This window comes from Nycticebus coucang, chromosome 10 (assembly GCF_027406575.1).
Source record: "Nycticebus coucang isolate mNycCou1 chromosome 10, mNycCou1.pri, whole genome shotgun sequence".
NCBI lineage: Eukaryota > Metazoa > Chordata > Mammalia > Primates > Lorisidae > Nycticebus > Nycticebus coucang.
In genome coordinates this window covers 14,051,018-14,067,016 of record NC_069789.1, presented here as the reverse complement: position 1 = coordinate 14,067,016, position 15,999 = coordinate 14,051,018, and the positions used below count along the sequence as shown (strand labels likewise).

Below are 15,999 nucleotides of genomic sequence, written 5' to 3'. Positions count from 1 at the left end.
AGAGGCCAGTAACAAGAGGAAACGTGTGCTTCATGGGTATAAAATTTAGTTAGGAAGAGAGGGTGTATGCACACACACATAAAAATACACAGCAACGTGAGATCGCATGGAAATTGCCCATAGAAAGGAATAGAATATTGGTGCTGCAGGAATCCAGACAAGAGAGAAGAAGCTGATGACTGAGAGCACTGTGGGACGCTTAAGGAAGGATGTGGAAACTGGCCTGGCCTTAAAAGGAAGAAAGGACTTAAAAGGGAGACTAAGCTAGAAAAGTGTCTTCTTGGCAGGACGTGTGAAGGAATGCTTTGAAAGCTGGAAGGCACATAGCAAGTTTCCAAAACAAGGAATAGATGTGAGAAGAGTAACCTTTTTTTAATTTCAGATTAATATGAGGATACAAATTTGTAGGTTACGTTGTGCTCAATTCTGAGGTCAAGTTCAAGTTGTAGTTGAGCTCTTCCCCCAGAAGGCGTGCTGAACACCCTCACATTGTGCACAGTAAGTGAGATCCCAGCAATCGCCCTTCGGCCTTCCCTTTCCCTCCTCTCCCCTCCCCCTTGCTAGCCTATATTTTGTTTTATCATTCCATTCATATGGGTGTGTTGTTGTTTGTAGATTGGTTTCATATTAGTATTGAGTATTAATACCTTTTTTCACAATCTTGTAATACTTTACTAAGAAGAACATGTTTCAACTCCATCTGGGTAAACATAAAAGATGTAAAATCTCCATATTTTATTATGGCTGAATAGTACTCCACGGTGTGTGTGTGTGTATGTGTGTATATATATATATATATATATATATATATCACAGTTTGTTAATCTATTCATGGGTTGAAGGGCATTTGGGTTGCTTCCACAAGTTGGAAGCTGCAATAAACATTCTGGTGCAAATGTCTTTGTGATCAAAGGATTTTTATTCTGGGTTGATACCTAGTAATGGGACTGTGGGATCTCATCATTAGAGAAATGCAAATCAAAACCATTCTGAGATAACACTTAACTCCAGTAAGATAAGCCCATGTCACAAAGTCCCAAATCTGCAGATGCCAGCACGTGGAGAGAAGGGAATAGTTCTACACTGCTGGTGGGATTGTAAATGAATGCAACCTTTATGGAAAGAAGTATGGAGAATTCTTAATGAACCAATAGTCGACCTTCCATTTGTTACCACAATTCTATTACTGGAAGAGTATGTTTATGTAAAAATGTGAAAGAAGATTGAACAAATGCACGTGAACAGGGAATACAGGTGGAAATGGGGAAATTACACTTTTAAGAACCTCAAATGCCAAAGAAATTCGGATTTGATCTTGAGAAATAAAAAGCCCTTTAGCACAGCAGTGATGTACATGAAGAGGTGTTTTAGGAACATAAATGTGGTAGTTTGGGTGAAAATCTGGGAGCAAAAAGATCCTTGGGAGAAAATTATAACTGTCTACTTATTATATAATTAAAAAAAACACACAAGAAGTCAGGCACAAGCACAGAAAATGCTGGCTAACTCATTATTGAATAAATGAGTAAATGGGTGAGAGAAAACTAAATTTGTGTCTGATGAGAGAATAAAAAGAAAGGAAGGTAGGAATGAAAAATCATTGGAAAGAAAGGCCCAACGAGATTTAGTGATAAATACCTGTTTTAAAAAAGAGAGAGAGAAGAGAAAAAAAAAAAAAAAAGGAAAGAGATTGATTGAACATGCATTTTTAGTTTTGTTTATGTAAAAGGCATAGAAATAGGATCTTGGCTCCTTATTCTTATAAAACAATTAAGATTTTCTCAAACTCCTCAAATCTTTCCCATTTTTTCAGATTTAATTTCTTAGTCAACGATATTCCCTAGAACTTTGCATGTAATTTTCTTAAAGCTGTTATTATGGTCAGATATATTGTATTATTTTTCCACAAGATCTGATGGAAAATGTCATTTGGAAGATTTGATGGAAAATGACAAACGGGAAAATGGCATTTTCAATCACACAAACACACACATACCATACAAACAATGCAAAAATTGTATACACAATTTAAGAAAAGAAAGAACTGTATTAAAGCGATAATACTCCAGTCACCATTGACTTCTGCAATTACAAGATGTGCTCAAACATTTGTTATTGGCCTATATTAAGTGTTATCATTTTAATACAGTTTTTTCCTTTTTAAAATGTGTATTCATTTTTTAACACCCTCTGTATACAAAGTATAAACTGGTTTTGGCAAAATATATATATAAATCCAGTGTAATATTGACAGCTTGAAGTATCACAGGAGTTTTAGTAAGAGGTTCCTCACTGCAGGTGAAGAGTGAGTTCAAAACTGAAGATTTGGGAAAAGTGTCCTTTTATGCTTTGAGAATGGATAAGGTTCCTGAGGGAGGAGAGGGGGAGAAGACTGTGAATAATGAATGTGCAGACTCAAGGAAGGAATGAGGGGACAAAGTAAAACAAATGACCTTTGTTTAGAAAGAAGACTTAAGAAGTAAAACCAGAAGTAGGACCAGGTAGACTGCACAGATTAACTAAAGAGACCTCAGGAAAAACTAAAGTAATACGGAGTAATCTGAAAAAATAATGACCAAAAAAAAGACCCTTGGATTTGGTATTTAGAGGTCATTGGCAGCCACTGATAAAATGATGCAGTCGAGGCAGCACCGGAAGTCAGGGAAGACCGGCGGGAAGACGACCAGGTGGCGACCGGAGACGTCCCGGGACCTGGACAAGGGCAGGGAGGGGGATGCCGCTCCCCGCCGCCGTGGGTCACCGAGAGCCGCGAGGGACCCACCAGGGACCTCCCGCAGGAAAACAGCAAAGCACAGAACGAAGAAGATAAAGAAAAGAAGATGCTGGTGAGGCTCAAACGCAGGCAGGTTTGGAGCCCCGGGAAGAGTAAGAGGGTGGGGCTGGGGGGGGTGGTCTCTCCCCTCCTGGGCACCGTCAGTGACCAGTGGGCCACCAACTTTCCCCGAGGCTTTTCCACCTCCCGGGAGGTGAGGCACAGAGGCGAGCGTGGCAGGGTGGGGCGAAGCTGCCTGATCCAGGAGCTTGGAGAGTCCACATTGGGCCCCCTCCTGGGACAGAGGCACAGGGGACAGCCAAGACCGGCTTTTTCCACTTACGTGTTCCCTTCCCCACCCCCACCCACTGCAACTGGGAACGCAGTTAGAAGCGAGGTTTTGGCGAGCAGCCCCCTCTCCCAGCAGGTGCGCGCTGCAGGCTGTGGCTCCCATAGGGCGTGGGACACATACACGCCTCTCCCCTTGGGGACCAGCGGTGGTCACAGAGTGCCCGATCTGGGAGCTCCACGCACTTAGACAAGCAGGCCAGACCCAGTGCCCCCCAACTGGAACAGGTCGCTGGGGGGATGAGGGAGGAGGTCTGGGAACTGATCCGCAGCAAGGAAGCCGGCATGGAAGCGCCAAAGGCAGAGTGCAGTGGAATTCCAGTTCCACGGGCTCCCATGTGGCAGTCTGGGAGCGAGCCCTTCTCCCTGCAGAACTAGAATGATTCTTATCCAAAAATCCGGAACAATAGACGTTGGTGAGGATGCAGAGAGAAAGGAAAGCTTATACACTGTTGGTGGTACTGCCAATTAGCACAACCTTTATGCAAAACATTATGACGATTCCTCAAAGACCTAAAAGTAGACTTATCATTTGATCCAGCAATCTCATTACTGGGTATTTACTCAAAGGAAAAGAAGACTTCATCAGAAAGATACTGGCACTCCAATGTTGACTGCAGCACAATTCACAATTGCAAGATGTAGAATCAACACTGCCCATCAATCCATAAGTGGATCAACAAAGTGTGGTATATGTACACCAGGGAATACTATTCAACCACGATGGAGGATGACTTATTGCCTCTTGCAACAATATGGATGGAACCATTATCCTAAGTGAAGTATCCAAAAAATGAAGAAACAAACACCACAGGTACTCCCTATTAAATTATAAGTAACTGATCAGCACAAAGTGCATAGAAGTGGCAAAACTCAGTGGAATTCAAGCAGCTGGGGTTCGGGGGGAGAGGATAGAAGAAAATGTACCTAACGGATTCAGTGAATGCTATTCAGGTGATGAGCACACTTAATAGCCCCCATTCAAGCATTACAAAAGCAATCCACTATGAGAAAGGTAGACAGGAAACCTTGGTCCTAATCTTGCTCTACTACTAACTGGTCATTTATAGCACAGCAGGTCATATGCCTCTTTGGGCCTCAGTTTCTTCCTCTTCCTCTATGTGCTGGGGAAGTTAGCCTCAATATCAGTAGTTATCTCTTTAGTCTTCTGTGGCTCCAAGATTCTTGGTTCTAGTTAACAGAAATTCCAGTGGTTGTGAGAATATTCTTAAGAAGTGTTTCTCTACTAGAATTTCTCTACAGCTATATCAAGCAAATATCTATGGTGAAAAAAGGGGCAATAAAATGTATTTTTGGCATGCAAAAAAAAAAAAAGAAAAAACAACAAAAGCAATTCACGTAACCAAAACCATTTGCACTCCCATTATTTTTTGAAATAAAAAAAAAAGCAAGAGTGCATGGATAGAGAAGGGAGACAGGGTGAAGTTATTTGTCAATTACTTGGTTAAATTAAAAGGAGATAAATCACAGTAGGATTCTTTTCTGTTTGATTGGAGGTTTGAGTGAATTCAACACAAAAAATAGTGTGCAATGAAGTGTAGAATTGAAGAGAAGATGGGGTTTCACAAGACTCAGATGACAAGAAAAGCCCTCAGATGATAAGAATGGGTCACTCATGAAGCTGTGGGTGTGTCCTTGGAGACTATGACAAAGATGTGGCCCTGAGACGCACAGGGGTGACAGGGAGGAAAGAGAAAGACCCAGCTTTCCATCTGTGGAAAATACTGTGACTCTCAGCGGAGTGAAATCATGCAGACCAGACGGTAGGTAAGGTATGGAATGACTAAGAGACAAATTAAAGCCATGACAAGCCAGGTGAATTTACAAACTAAGAGTTCGTAAAGAAACTCATGGCACAATTTCCTGCTTTTCTCCAGAAGACTGAGTGAATGGGGGTGTGACTGAGGACTGGGAAGAGCATAACCAAAGGCCAAATAATGACTTTTGGGATGTGTGTGGGGATTTGGGGAGGAATGGAGAAGTGAAATAGGACAAAATGTAGAAACACTTGGAACGCTGGGAAGGATTACTCTGTGTTAGAAACAAAAGGGGAGCCAGGTATGGCGAGGCGCACCTGTTATCCCAGCTACTCAGGAGTCTGAGGCAGGAAGACTCTCTGAGTCCAGGAGTTTGAGGCAGCAGTGAGTGGCGATCCTGTCCCTGCACTGGGTGACAGACCCTGTCTCTAAAACCAAACAACAATCAAACAAAAAAAAAAGAGCGAGAAGAAATAGAACTCTATTAAATGCCATTAATAGTTTATACTCTTTGACTTTTTTGCTTTATAATGGCTTTACCCTTTCTGTTTTTATGTTGGGTTCTGATCTGTTGGGTCAGTCTGAAAATATTTTAATGAAAGTTTTATTGCAAGTTAATAAATTCAAAATGTCTTTCAATGAATATTGCAATGTGGTGCATGAGCAAAGACAAAATTGCACTGATCAATGCAATAAGTGGACATCTTCAAATATTTCTGGTTTGTATTCTTCAAACTACATCCTTTATATAGTTGGACATATTTCATTTACTACAGCAGGACCAGGATGAACATCAATTAGAATGGAAACATAAAATTAAAAATAATAATTTTGGAAATAAACAGATTTCGTGACCAAAAGAACCCACTGAAAATATTTTCAAATGTTCTTCAATTTGATTTATTCTATTGTTTTCTGAAGCTGAGCTAGTTTCTAATCCTCCCCCTGCTTTCTGTGAAGCTGGTCCAAGCACAAACTCTACTTTAGCATTGGAAGACAGGCTGTGTCTGGAGCTCCTCCCTGCACGTTCAAAGTGAGATGAAACATTGGTTCTTGGGAATGAAATGACTGGGAATCTCAAATTCCTGACAACTGAAAACATAAAAAATAAAGGGGGGTGGGGATTGATTTGTGTTGAAAACTTGAGTTTAGTGAAAAATGCACATTTTGAGTATTAGAGTCTAATTGTCATGAAAGTTGCTTTTGAGCAAGCAACTGAAAATATAAGCACACCTAAGAATGAAAAAATAAACAGAAAGTTTTTCTTCCTTTTCCCTTCGCAAATACTGAATCTGGTTTCAGGTGAGGAGATTAAAGGCAAATATTTGTTGAATTAATGGAGATAGAAAGTAGAACATCACAAAATCATAGTATGTTACAGAAAGACGGGATCCTAGAGATTACACCATCCCTCACGACAAAGTTTCTAGACAGAGAAACTGAGAGTTCATGCAAATAACAGGATATGTCTAAGATTACATATCTATTTAGTGAATGATCCAGGAGTATAAACCAGCACGCTCCATGGTACGTCTCATAAGTTTCCTTAACCTACATAATACATTAACTGCATGGCCTTCCCTTGAAAACATAGATTTTTCTTGTAGCAATAGAATCAGGATTCTAGGGTATAAACGGATGGGGAGATGAAACATGATTTAGTGTCTGCTTTCAGCAATCAGCTAAATTAAAGATGCTTAACTAAAGAGTTTCTAGCTGTTATTTTCAAAAGTCATTCCAGTTTTTAGTAGCTTTCTCTAAAAAAAAAAAAAAAAAAAATTCCCTATAGAGAAAGGTACATTTTGGTGGAGCATGAAGAGCCTTAGGGCAGGTGTCAGGGAGACTTGGTCTTGCCCTAGACCTGCTGTCTAGAGACTGTGTGATGCAAGATCCAGCCTTTCTCAGCTTCAGATTCACTGGTTGTAAAGGCAAATGGGTAACGTTCTTCTAGTTTAATTTGATGTGGGGGTGCATCTTATGAGATGCTATGTGGAAAGTTCTTGAAAACTGCATATGTAGACTTGTTACCTGTAGCTCAGTGGGCAGGGCGCCGTCCACATATACTGGGGCTGGTGGGTTCAAACCTGGCCTGGGCCTCAAAACAACAATGACAATTGCAACAGAAAAGTAGCCAGGCATTGCGGCAGGCACCCATAGTTCCAGCTACTTGGGAGGCTGTGGCAAAACCATCAATTAAGCCCAAGAATTTGAGGTTGCTGTGAGTTGTGATACCATGGTACTCTACCAAGGGTGACATAGTGAAAGTCTGTCTCAAAAAAAAAAAAAAAAGAAAGAAAGAAAAGAAAAAGAAAGAGAAGAAAAAAGAAAAAAGAAAAATGCATATGTACTGTAATATAGCATTAATACATTCTTTCTAATTATTTCTTTTCTCTTGTCAGTGTTCCATGGATATTAAGACTTGTTGGTGCCCACACCACATTCTATATATTTGAAGCTTCTTCAGCACATTTTAAACCTTTCTTCCCTGTATTTTGCATTCTTACCTTTAGTCCCATGAAAGTATCATTTGAAAAAGGAATTCAGTAGTACATGTTTTCTGGTAGAGACATCATATTGGAAATTGTATGTGCGAACCTGGTCACAGCATGCTTTGTGGCCAAGGAACATCACAAATCTATTGGAAATGACAAACACTTTGAAAGTGACCTCTGAATTAAAAGTAAGACAACTTGGTCTTTTCAAACATCAGGTAAAGCTATACAAACTCTAAAGCCAAAGAAAGGTACTTTCCAGCTTGACAGTCTATTGCTTAAAGGGAGACAAGGCTAAGCTTTTCTTCCATTCTCTTTCAAATGGCCTGTATGCAACGTTTAAGATCACAGGACAAAGGATACATACAATTTTTATTGCCATTTCCTCACTCCCTATGAGTCAAGTTATATGAATTTCTTTTGATATCCTCACTAGTTCCCCTACACACCCATCAACCTGTCAGATGCATAAAAATCTCAACTCAATATAAAATGTGGATGTTGACATAATCTCAAAGGCCCCCACGTTTAATTACGCACATGACCCCGATTAGCAACCATAAACAAGCTCACACACTTTAAACAGTTAACACTTCGGGCTTAATGCCCTGTGAGATCTCAGACTTGCCACTGTTTATTTATATAATGAACACTTTTGAGACCAACTGAAATGAAATGTATATGGGCAAATATAAAGTAATCCTACACATATGCGTATAAATAATGCAAAGCAGAATTCAGAATCCTCAGTGGATAACATCTGAACTCTTATCTTTATAGAGTTTGGTTTTCTTAATTCTGCTTGTAAAGTTCCATGGAAAAATACCTGACAGATTTATAGAGAAGGGGAATCTGGTTTGGAACACACAGACCAAGAGGGGAAAAAAGTAAAAATGAAAAGCAAATTGCAAGGTATGCACAGATGAAATCTCTTGCCAAGAGCGATGAATCCACTCTGGCCGGTTGAAGGGCTTTTTGCACGTTTCATCAGCCCAGCCAAGTCCCCAGCTTCTGGGGTTGCTTAGATCATCAACTCCTGACTTGGAAGTGACATGTATTAAAATCTTACCCTCCCCTTGCCGTCATTTCATTTTTGTGGATTCTAGAAAGAAGCAGTGATGTACAATCTGTTACTTCCCAAGTTTTTCAGATAGGTTTGTAGAGTCAACTCCTCTTCCTCAAATCCGTACATACCCGTTACGGTCCCAGAAGAAAGCAGATGTTCTTTGCCACTAACTAGGAATCGTTTTCAGAGCAGAGGATTACCACTGCCTTATACAAATGGAACTGCTTTGAACTGCTTGCCAATCTGCCTACAATTCAGTAAAGTCGCGTGATACAGCAAAATGGAGTTGTGAGGTGGAAGTTTTAAAATTCATTTATTCCAATTCAAATGAAACAGAGAAAAGTGGTTTTGCCTGATCTTCCTTTTTCAAAAGAGAAAGACAAATTTTTTCTTTTTTAATTTCCTCTGAGTTGAGTCTTCAAAGATGCTTGATGTGTTGGCTCAGCGCCTGTAGCTCAGCGGCTAGAGCGCCGGCCACATACACCAGAGCTGGTGGGTTTGAACCCAGCCTGGGCCTGCCAAACAACAATGACAACTGCAACCAAAAAATAACCCGGCATTGTGGCAGGTGCCTGTAGTCCCAACTACTCAGGAGGCTGAGGCAAGAGAATCACTTAAGCCCAAGAGTTTGAGTTGTGACACCAGGGCACTCTACCCAGGGTGACATAGTGAGACTCTGTCTTAAAAAAAAAAAGGACACTCAGGGCAGTGCCTGTGGCTCAAAGAAGTAGGGTGCCGACCCCATATATGGGAGGTGGTGGGTTCAAACCCAGCCCTGGCCAAAAAAACAAAAAGAAGGACAGTCCATCTGTTAGTTAAGTGTCTTTAACATAGACTCCTCTTTTCCAAAGAGTAATGTCTACTGGCCATCCCATGTTGCACACCACAGCAATCCTTCTTGGACCTTAAACCTTTGACAACAAAAGAAATAAACCAACACCTAAATCCCTCCATCTGCTAACCCTTTCCCTCATCCACACAAAACCTCATCTTCCCGTCTCACTGGATTAGCTCATTCTTCTCTGCAAAGCATAGATAAGTGTGTGTCCCCCTCCAGGTCACACATTTTGATTTTTCACAGTAAACTGAGACAATAAAAAAACTAATGAGAATGTATTGACTGGCAGAGTAATAAGAAAGGAGCAAAAGATTGAATGGATGACGGAAGGCATGATTGGCCAACTAAAAAAACACGATTGATCAATCACCTTGTACAGGCAGTCCTCAAGTCACAGACATCTGATGGATGTATGAGCACAGACTCTTACAGGTAATAGGGAAATGTATCTGTTCCAGCTTATGTACAAATGTAACTTAAAAACAAACCTACAGAACCTCTCTCATTCCTAAGCTGGGGACTGCCTATATATGTAAAAATGGTGCCAGGCACAGGAACCACAGAAAGAAACAGAGCATGGGTGGTGTGGGCTTCATGGAGCACACAGTCTGTATGAGAATAAACAATGCCTGGATAGGCAAATAATTTCTCTGCCCTGGTTAACACCAAGAAATTGGACGTGATGCCTTCTCACATAACAATTTTCTTGCATTGTGCATCTCATATGAAATTGTTCATCTCTTGTGTTTTATTGTAACTATTTGTAAATATGCTTCAGTTTTTCTCCACTTGGCTGTTCTTCCACTTTATTTTAGGTTCTTTTTAGAACAGTAAGTGGAACTGATTGGTCTCTATCTCCTATAATAACTATCAAAATATATTACAAATAGCTCAATAGGATGTACATTTTTAAATCTGAACATGTGTTTTTGTCACCTGACTCAGAAGAGTGATTCAAGAAGAATAGAATTATACAAAAGAGGAGAGGCGGATATTTTTATTTTCAAAGCCTTCAGCAACTAAAATGAAAGCTCAGATTTTTAAAAAAAAATTGCATGTGAAACTTAGTAAATGTAGAATATAATTGTCTTAACACAAAACTAAGAAAATGCCGGGAAGGCTATATTAACCAGTGTGATGAAAGTGTGTCAAACTGTTTATAAAACCAATGTATGGTGCCCCATGATCGCATTAATGTACACAGCTATGATTTAATATTAATAAAAAAATACTAAAAAAAAATCCCTAGTTGATTTCGAAAGAAAAGTAAGATTGCAGGTGATTATTAAATAAGTTAAATAAATAAAAAAGAAATGTTTTCACGTTGCATGATTTTCAGAATGTACACGCTTCCGTACACACTTCACACATTAGATTTATTCAAGTCTCAGGGCCAAGTTGGTCTATGCCTAAGAATGTTCAGACTTCAGCCTACGAACCCTCGACAAGAGAAGAGGTAAACGGCCAAATCCTGAATTAGTTCAGTGTCCTAAAATTTATTCCAGAGTGGCCCCTTCAAGGACATAGTTACAGTGATATACACATATGCCCTCTGTATATATATAAAAGTTGGCAGAGTTTGTATTATTTGGTTGTGACACTGGTAGCTTCCAAACCCAGTTGAACTTATCCCAGTAATCAATGATTTTTCATGAGTAACTGTTGACATAGACACATTTGCATAGGCAGAGTACCAGCAATTACTAAATTGTTAATTAAAAAAACCTTCAGTTTTCACATTGCTACAAAATAAACAACTTGGATTTAAATTTCACAATTTCCACAATGCTTTTCATGTATTCTTAAGAGTTTTTATCTCATTCCAATAATTACGGCATGTTTTCCTTCTCTGGAAATTTGAGTTGGCATATCTTGTCCCTTTTTTTCTATTTCTCACCCCATTACTTATGCTAATGTTAGAAATTGGCATTTAAGGATTGTGACCATATACTGGAGGCTTTACTTTGTAATGTGAAAGAATACAGGATTTGGAGGCAGTTAGATGTGGGTTCAAGTTCTGGATTTATTACTCACTAATTAAATGATCTTGAGCAAGTTGTTTTGCCTTCTTGTGCCTTGGTTTTTACATCTGTAATAATGGATTGTTGCAAGGGTTAAATATAGTTTATACAGAGAGAACATTTAGCACAGGCAAAGTGCAGCAAAGTCTCAGGCCAAGAGGCATTCGGTATGATTATTGCCAATGTGGAAATGAATGATTAGATAGATGTGGTTTCTGAAATTGGTGTAAATAATTTAAATATGTGCAAAACATAAAAATGTTCTGGACCCCGTTAAATCAGACCCAAATCAGACAAAACAAAACTGTAGCACTGTTTGCTTTCTGGACTGCCTCTGAGGATAGAAGTGAGACATACATTAATTAAATTGAGTGTGTACACCAGGGAATGTCGGTGTCAGACATATTTTGGATGAAGATGCTATTGTTAGGAGAAATTTATCAGGCGATCAAGAGATAAGTGAAAAATGGGCCTTCAATGATTGGAGAGTCTAAAAAATTTGTACTGGAAAGATATTTAAAGTATGTTCTCCATTAGCCATTCACCCTTGGAGAATAGCATGATCGGAAACAGATGCAAAAACTGCAGTTAATTCATAATTTCCACCGAGTAGACAGATTTTAATTGCCAGGATATTTTAGTCACCTTTGATTTAATAGCATTGGCCCTTATTTTCCCTTTTGAATTTGTTTTTCTAAGAGGCAACAAAAATGAGCTTTCTGACACCTCGTTGCAGTTTGTGAGAGTTTCTAGTAGAGCATCCCAATAACGTGTATTCAATAAATACTGAAAATGATGACAGATGGATGGTAGCCATCATTTATTACTGAATTCCATTTTTCTCTGTCATGAGGTTCCAATACTCTCAAGTAGCTTTACTTAATTGATATCCTTGAGTTACATTTGACGTTTGAAAATCAACATTACAGCTCAAGTTACACATAAAATCAAATTTTCATAAAATCTTGTAAAATGCTCTTCTTCTTTGCAAATTCTAGAATATAAAAATCTCTGAAAATTGGGGGGAATTGTGCCAAGCAAATAAACAAAAAAATCAAAGTGGGCCTTGATTTAAAGACAGCAAATTGAAATCTTTAGACACCGCCACTGCATTCCAAATATCTATTTAAAAGATAGTGAAGATATTAGGAAAATAAAGGAGGTGAGTAAATAGAGAGAGAGTGTTAAACTCAAATGGACAAATAGAAGGATCACAGACAATAGTAACATAATTGTAAAGGCTGAAAGGATGTTCTTGGTAATTCTTTAAAGGGTATAAGCCAGCAGGGATGTAGTCAAAAAGAGCACAAGATACCTTGCAAAGGGGGATGGATTTGAGACTACAAACAAAAAGGTTGATTTAAGATCTGTTTAGGAAGGAACCACACTACCAGCACCAGGAGATTGTCTCACTCCAGAGGGTGATATTTATTGGCTGGATATATGCAGCATACACCTATATTATATACATGCACGTATATTATGGGCATATCCTTATACACCCCTTAAAAGTGAGGCCATTGTGGATGAAATTGAGCAAAAGTTTGAATACTGTAAATGTCTTAACACAATAACTAAGAAAATGCCAGGAAGGCTATGTTAACCAGTGTGATGAAAATGTGTCAAACGGTCTATGAAACCAGTGTATGATGCCCCATGATTGCATTAAAGTACACAGCTATGATTTAATAAAAAAAAAAAAAAAAGTTTGAATATGAAATCTCCAGGCTTCTTCCTCAACTCTGCTGCCAGAACTCTGCAGGCAGGTGGACATTCCCAAGCCAGAATAGAATAAGCCTTCCCTGGGAAATCTGTTAGCACCAGGAGGGGAAAAGAGGCCTAATGATACCGGCTTGGAGACTTTGCAAATAAAGAGCCAACATAGATCGTGCTGTAGTGGTTGTGGTTATTCTTCCACAACCAGTAAGTCTACTTATTAGTACTGCACTTCAAGCATGTTTGTTTAGAGACAGGGTCTCACTCTGTTGCCCAGGCTAAAGTACATGGAGAGCAGTGGTGTCATCATAGCTGCACAGCTCTCCGTAACCTCAAACTCCTGGGCACAAGCAATTCTCCTGCCTCGGTCTCCTCAAGTGCTAGGATTACAGATGTGAGCCACTGTGCCCAGCCTCAATGAAGTTTTTTTTTAGTGCTCTAATTTTAAATACAAGCCACAACCTGCCAGGTATCAATCAGCAGACATCCAGGAAATCCTCTAACATTAGAGACAAAGCCCTGAATAAGCCAACCAACAGGCAAAAGCAACACAAAGGAAAGAGGAATATTCCAGCAGGAAAAAACCTTCAAAATCCTATGGAAGATAAGACAATCTTATAAGAGATGAGAAAAACATTGTATCTAGGGGGGAAAAGAATCTACTAAGAAAGGATTATTTGGAGACTAAGAAAAAACTGTTAGAAATTAACAAATAAAATAGCAAAAAATAAAAATTATAAGATAAACGTGAAGAAATCTCTGGAAACTAAAAAACAAAATGACAAAAGATGCAAAATAGAAGAGAATGAAAGAAATTTAAAGGATCATTACAAAGGATTCAACATCGGAATAAAAAGAATTACAGAGACCTGAGAAAGTAGAAAGGAAGAAATCCTCAACAACATCATTAAGGAAAATATTTAAGCGCTTTAGAATCTACCAGTATCCAGCACGATAAATTAAAAATACATCCACAAAGGACATTGTTATTAATTTTCAAAATTAGAGTCAAGGAAAAGATCTTAAATTCTTCCAGAAAGGAAAAAACAAATAAACAAACACAAACCAAATAGTTTTCACACAAATAACCGAGAGAAAACAGTACAGGAATTCTCAATGGCTGTACTATAAGCAGAGAGCAACGGAACAAGGACTTCAACACTCTGAGACAAATGATTTTTTTCAAACTGAAATTCTCTTTCAAATTACCAAATCTATTTGTTCATTTATTCATCTGTAATTATTAATCCATATATTTTTAGACACATACATTCTAGGAAATTTAATCTTTCATATGCTCTTCCCAAGAAAGCTACTAGCAATGATTTTCAGCTAGTGTACAGTGAGGTGATTTTAGGTGTGCTGTGGACATTTTAAAAGATACTTAATTTAATTATTTTTAACTATAACCTAGGATGAAGGAGAGAAATGGAGTGGGAAGAGAGGGGAGCGGGCAGGTTTGATAGAGGGAGGGTAAAAGGCGGGACCGCACCTATGGAGCATATGACAAGGTACAAGTCAAATCTGTCAAGTGTAGAACATAAATGTCTTAACACAATAATCAAGTAAATGAGGTGAAAGCTATGTGGATTGGTTTGATCTAACCACATCAGATTGTATAAAATAAAAATCAACACATTGTACCCCATATATGCAATAACGTATTCATGATCTGTGTGTATTTGACTTAATAATAAAATTAAAAAAAAATGAATAAAATAAAATAATTTTTATTTTTTTTTTTTGCAGTTTTGGCCAGGGCTGGGTTTGATCCCACCACCTCCGGCATATGGGGCCGGCACCCTACCCCTTTGAGCCACAGGTGCCCCCCAAAATAAAATAAATTTTTAAAAATGAAAAAAAGACTATTTTTAAAAGAAGTTCAAAGCACAATTAAGTATTATTCTTTTCCTTACTCTTTTTTTTTAATCAACATAATCTAAATGTGCTGAAGAAGTTTAACTGTAAGCTCAAGTGTGAGATAAAAAAGGTGGAAAAACACTGTAGTAGGGTGTACCTCGTCAAACTAAGGAGAAAAACAAGAAAAGAAACACCAGAGATGGAGTTTCCTAGTGAGAAATTGTAAGGGATCCCAAAATGACCACCGCATAGCTGGGGGCAGCCAGGGGGCACCTAGAGAGACTGCCTCAGGAAGACGAGAATTAGAGAACAGCTGATGTGATTAAAATTTCAAGTTGTTCAGGAAAGAAATTGATAATTGCACTCCGTGGTTCCATTATGAAGCACGCATGCTTATGTATAATGATGTAAGAAGTTAGCATTGCTGTCTCTAACCACAAGCTTGGTATTAGGAGGATGAGGCCTGAGGAGGGGTGTGTGTGTTTGGGCATGATAGTGACTAGGGAAAATGAGGTGAAAGACAGCCTCATCCTCCACAGTGAGGAGTCAGTAGATAACTACTGCCAACTACTGACAATTAAGATTTCACAATATAAGTGTGTTATATATCGAGAGAGAGGTAAACGCCCTAAGAATCAGCTGATTATTTGAGAGTAATTGCCTTTTGAGAGCTGAAAGTTTGAGGTGGGTTAGCAGCTGAGAAAGATCTGATTTATTTATCAAGTGTTGTAGAAAAATTTGCCTCTAAACCAGTGGTTCTCAGCCTTCCTAATGCCTCCTAATGCTGTGACCCTTTAATACAGTTCCTTATGTGGTGGTGACCCCCAACCATGAAATTATTTTCGTTGCTATTTCATAACTGCAATTTTGCTACTGTTATGAATCATAATGTAAATATCTGATATACGGGATGTATTTTCATTGTTACAAAGGGGTCGCGACCCACAGGTAGAATCTAAACGATGCGAAAACTTTGATGATTTTTTTTTTTTTTTTTGCAGTTTTTGGCCAGGGCTGGGCTTGAACCCGCCAACTCTAGCATATGGAACCAGCACCCTACTCCTTTGAGCCACAGGTGCCGCCCTGATGATTTTTGTTTTTAACTTG

General features: G+C 38.9%; 1 protein-coding gene across 2 annotated transcripts in view; it reads right to left on the bottom strand.

Moving 5' to 3' along the window:
- GREM2 (gremlin 2, DAN family BMP antagonist) overlaps window positions 1-15,999 on the bottom strand; it is a 113,038-nt gene that overhangs the window by 47,604 nt on the left and 49,435 nt on the right. The window lies entirely within an intron of this gene.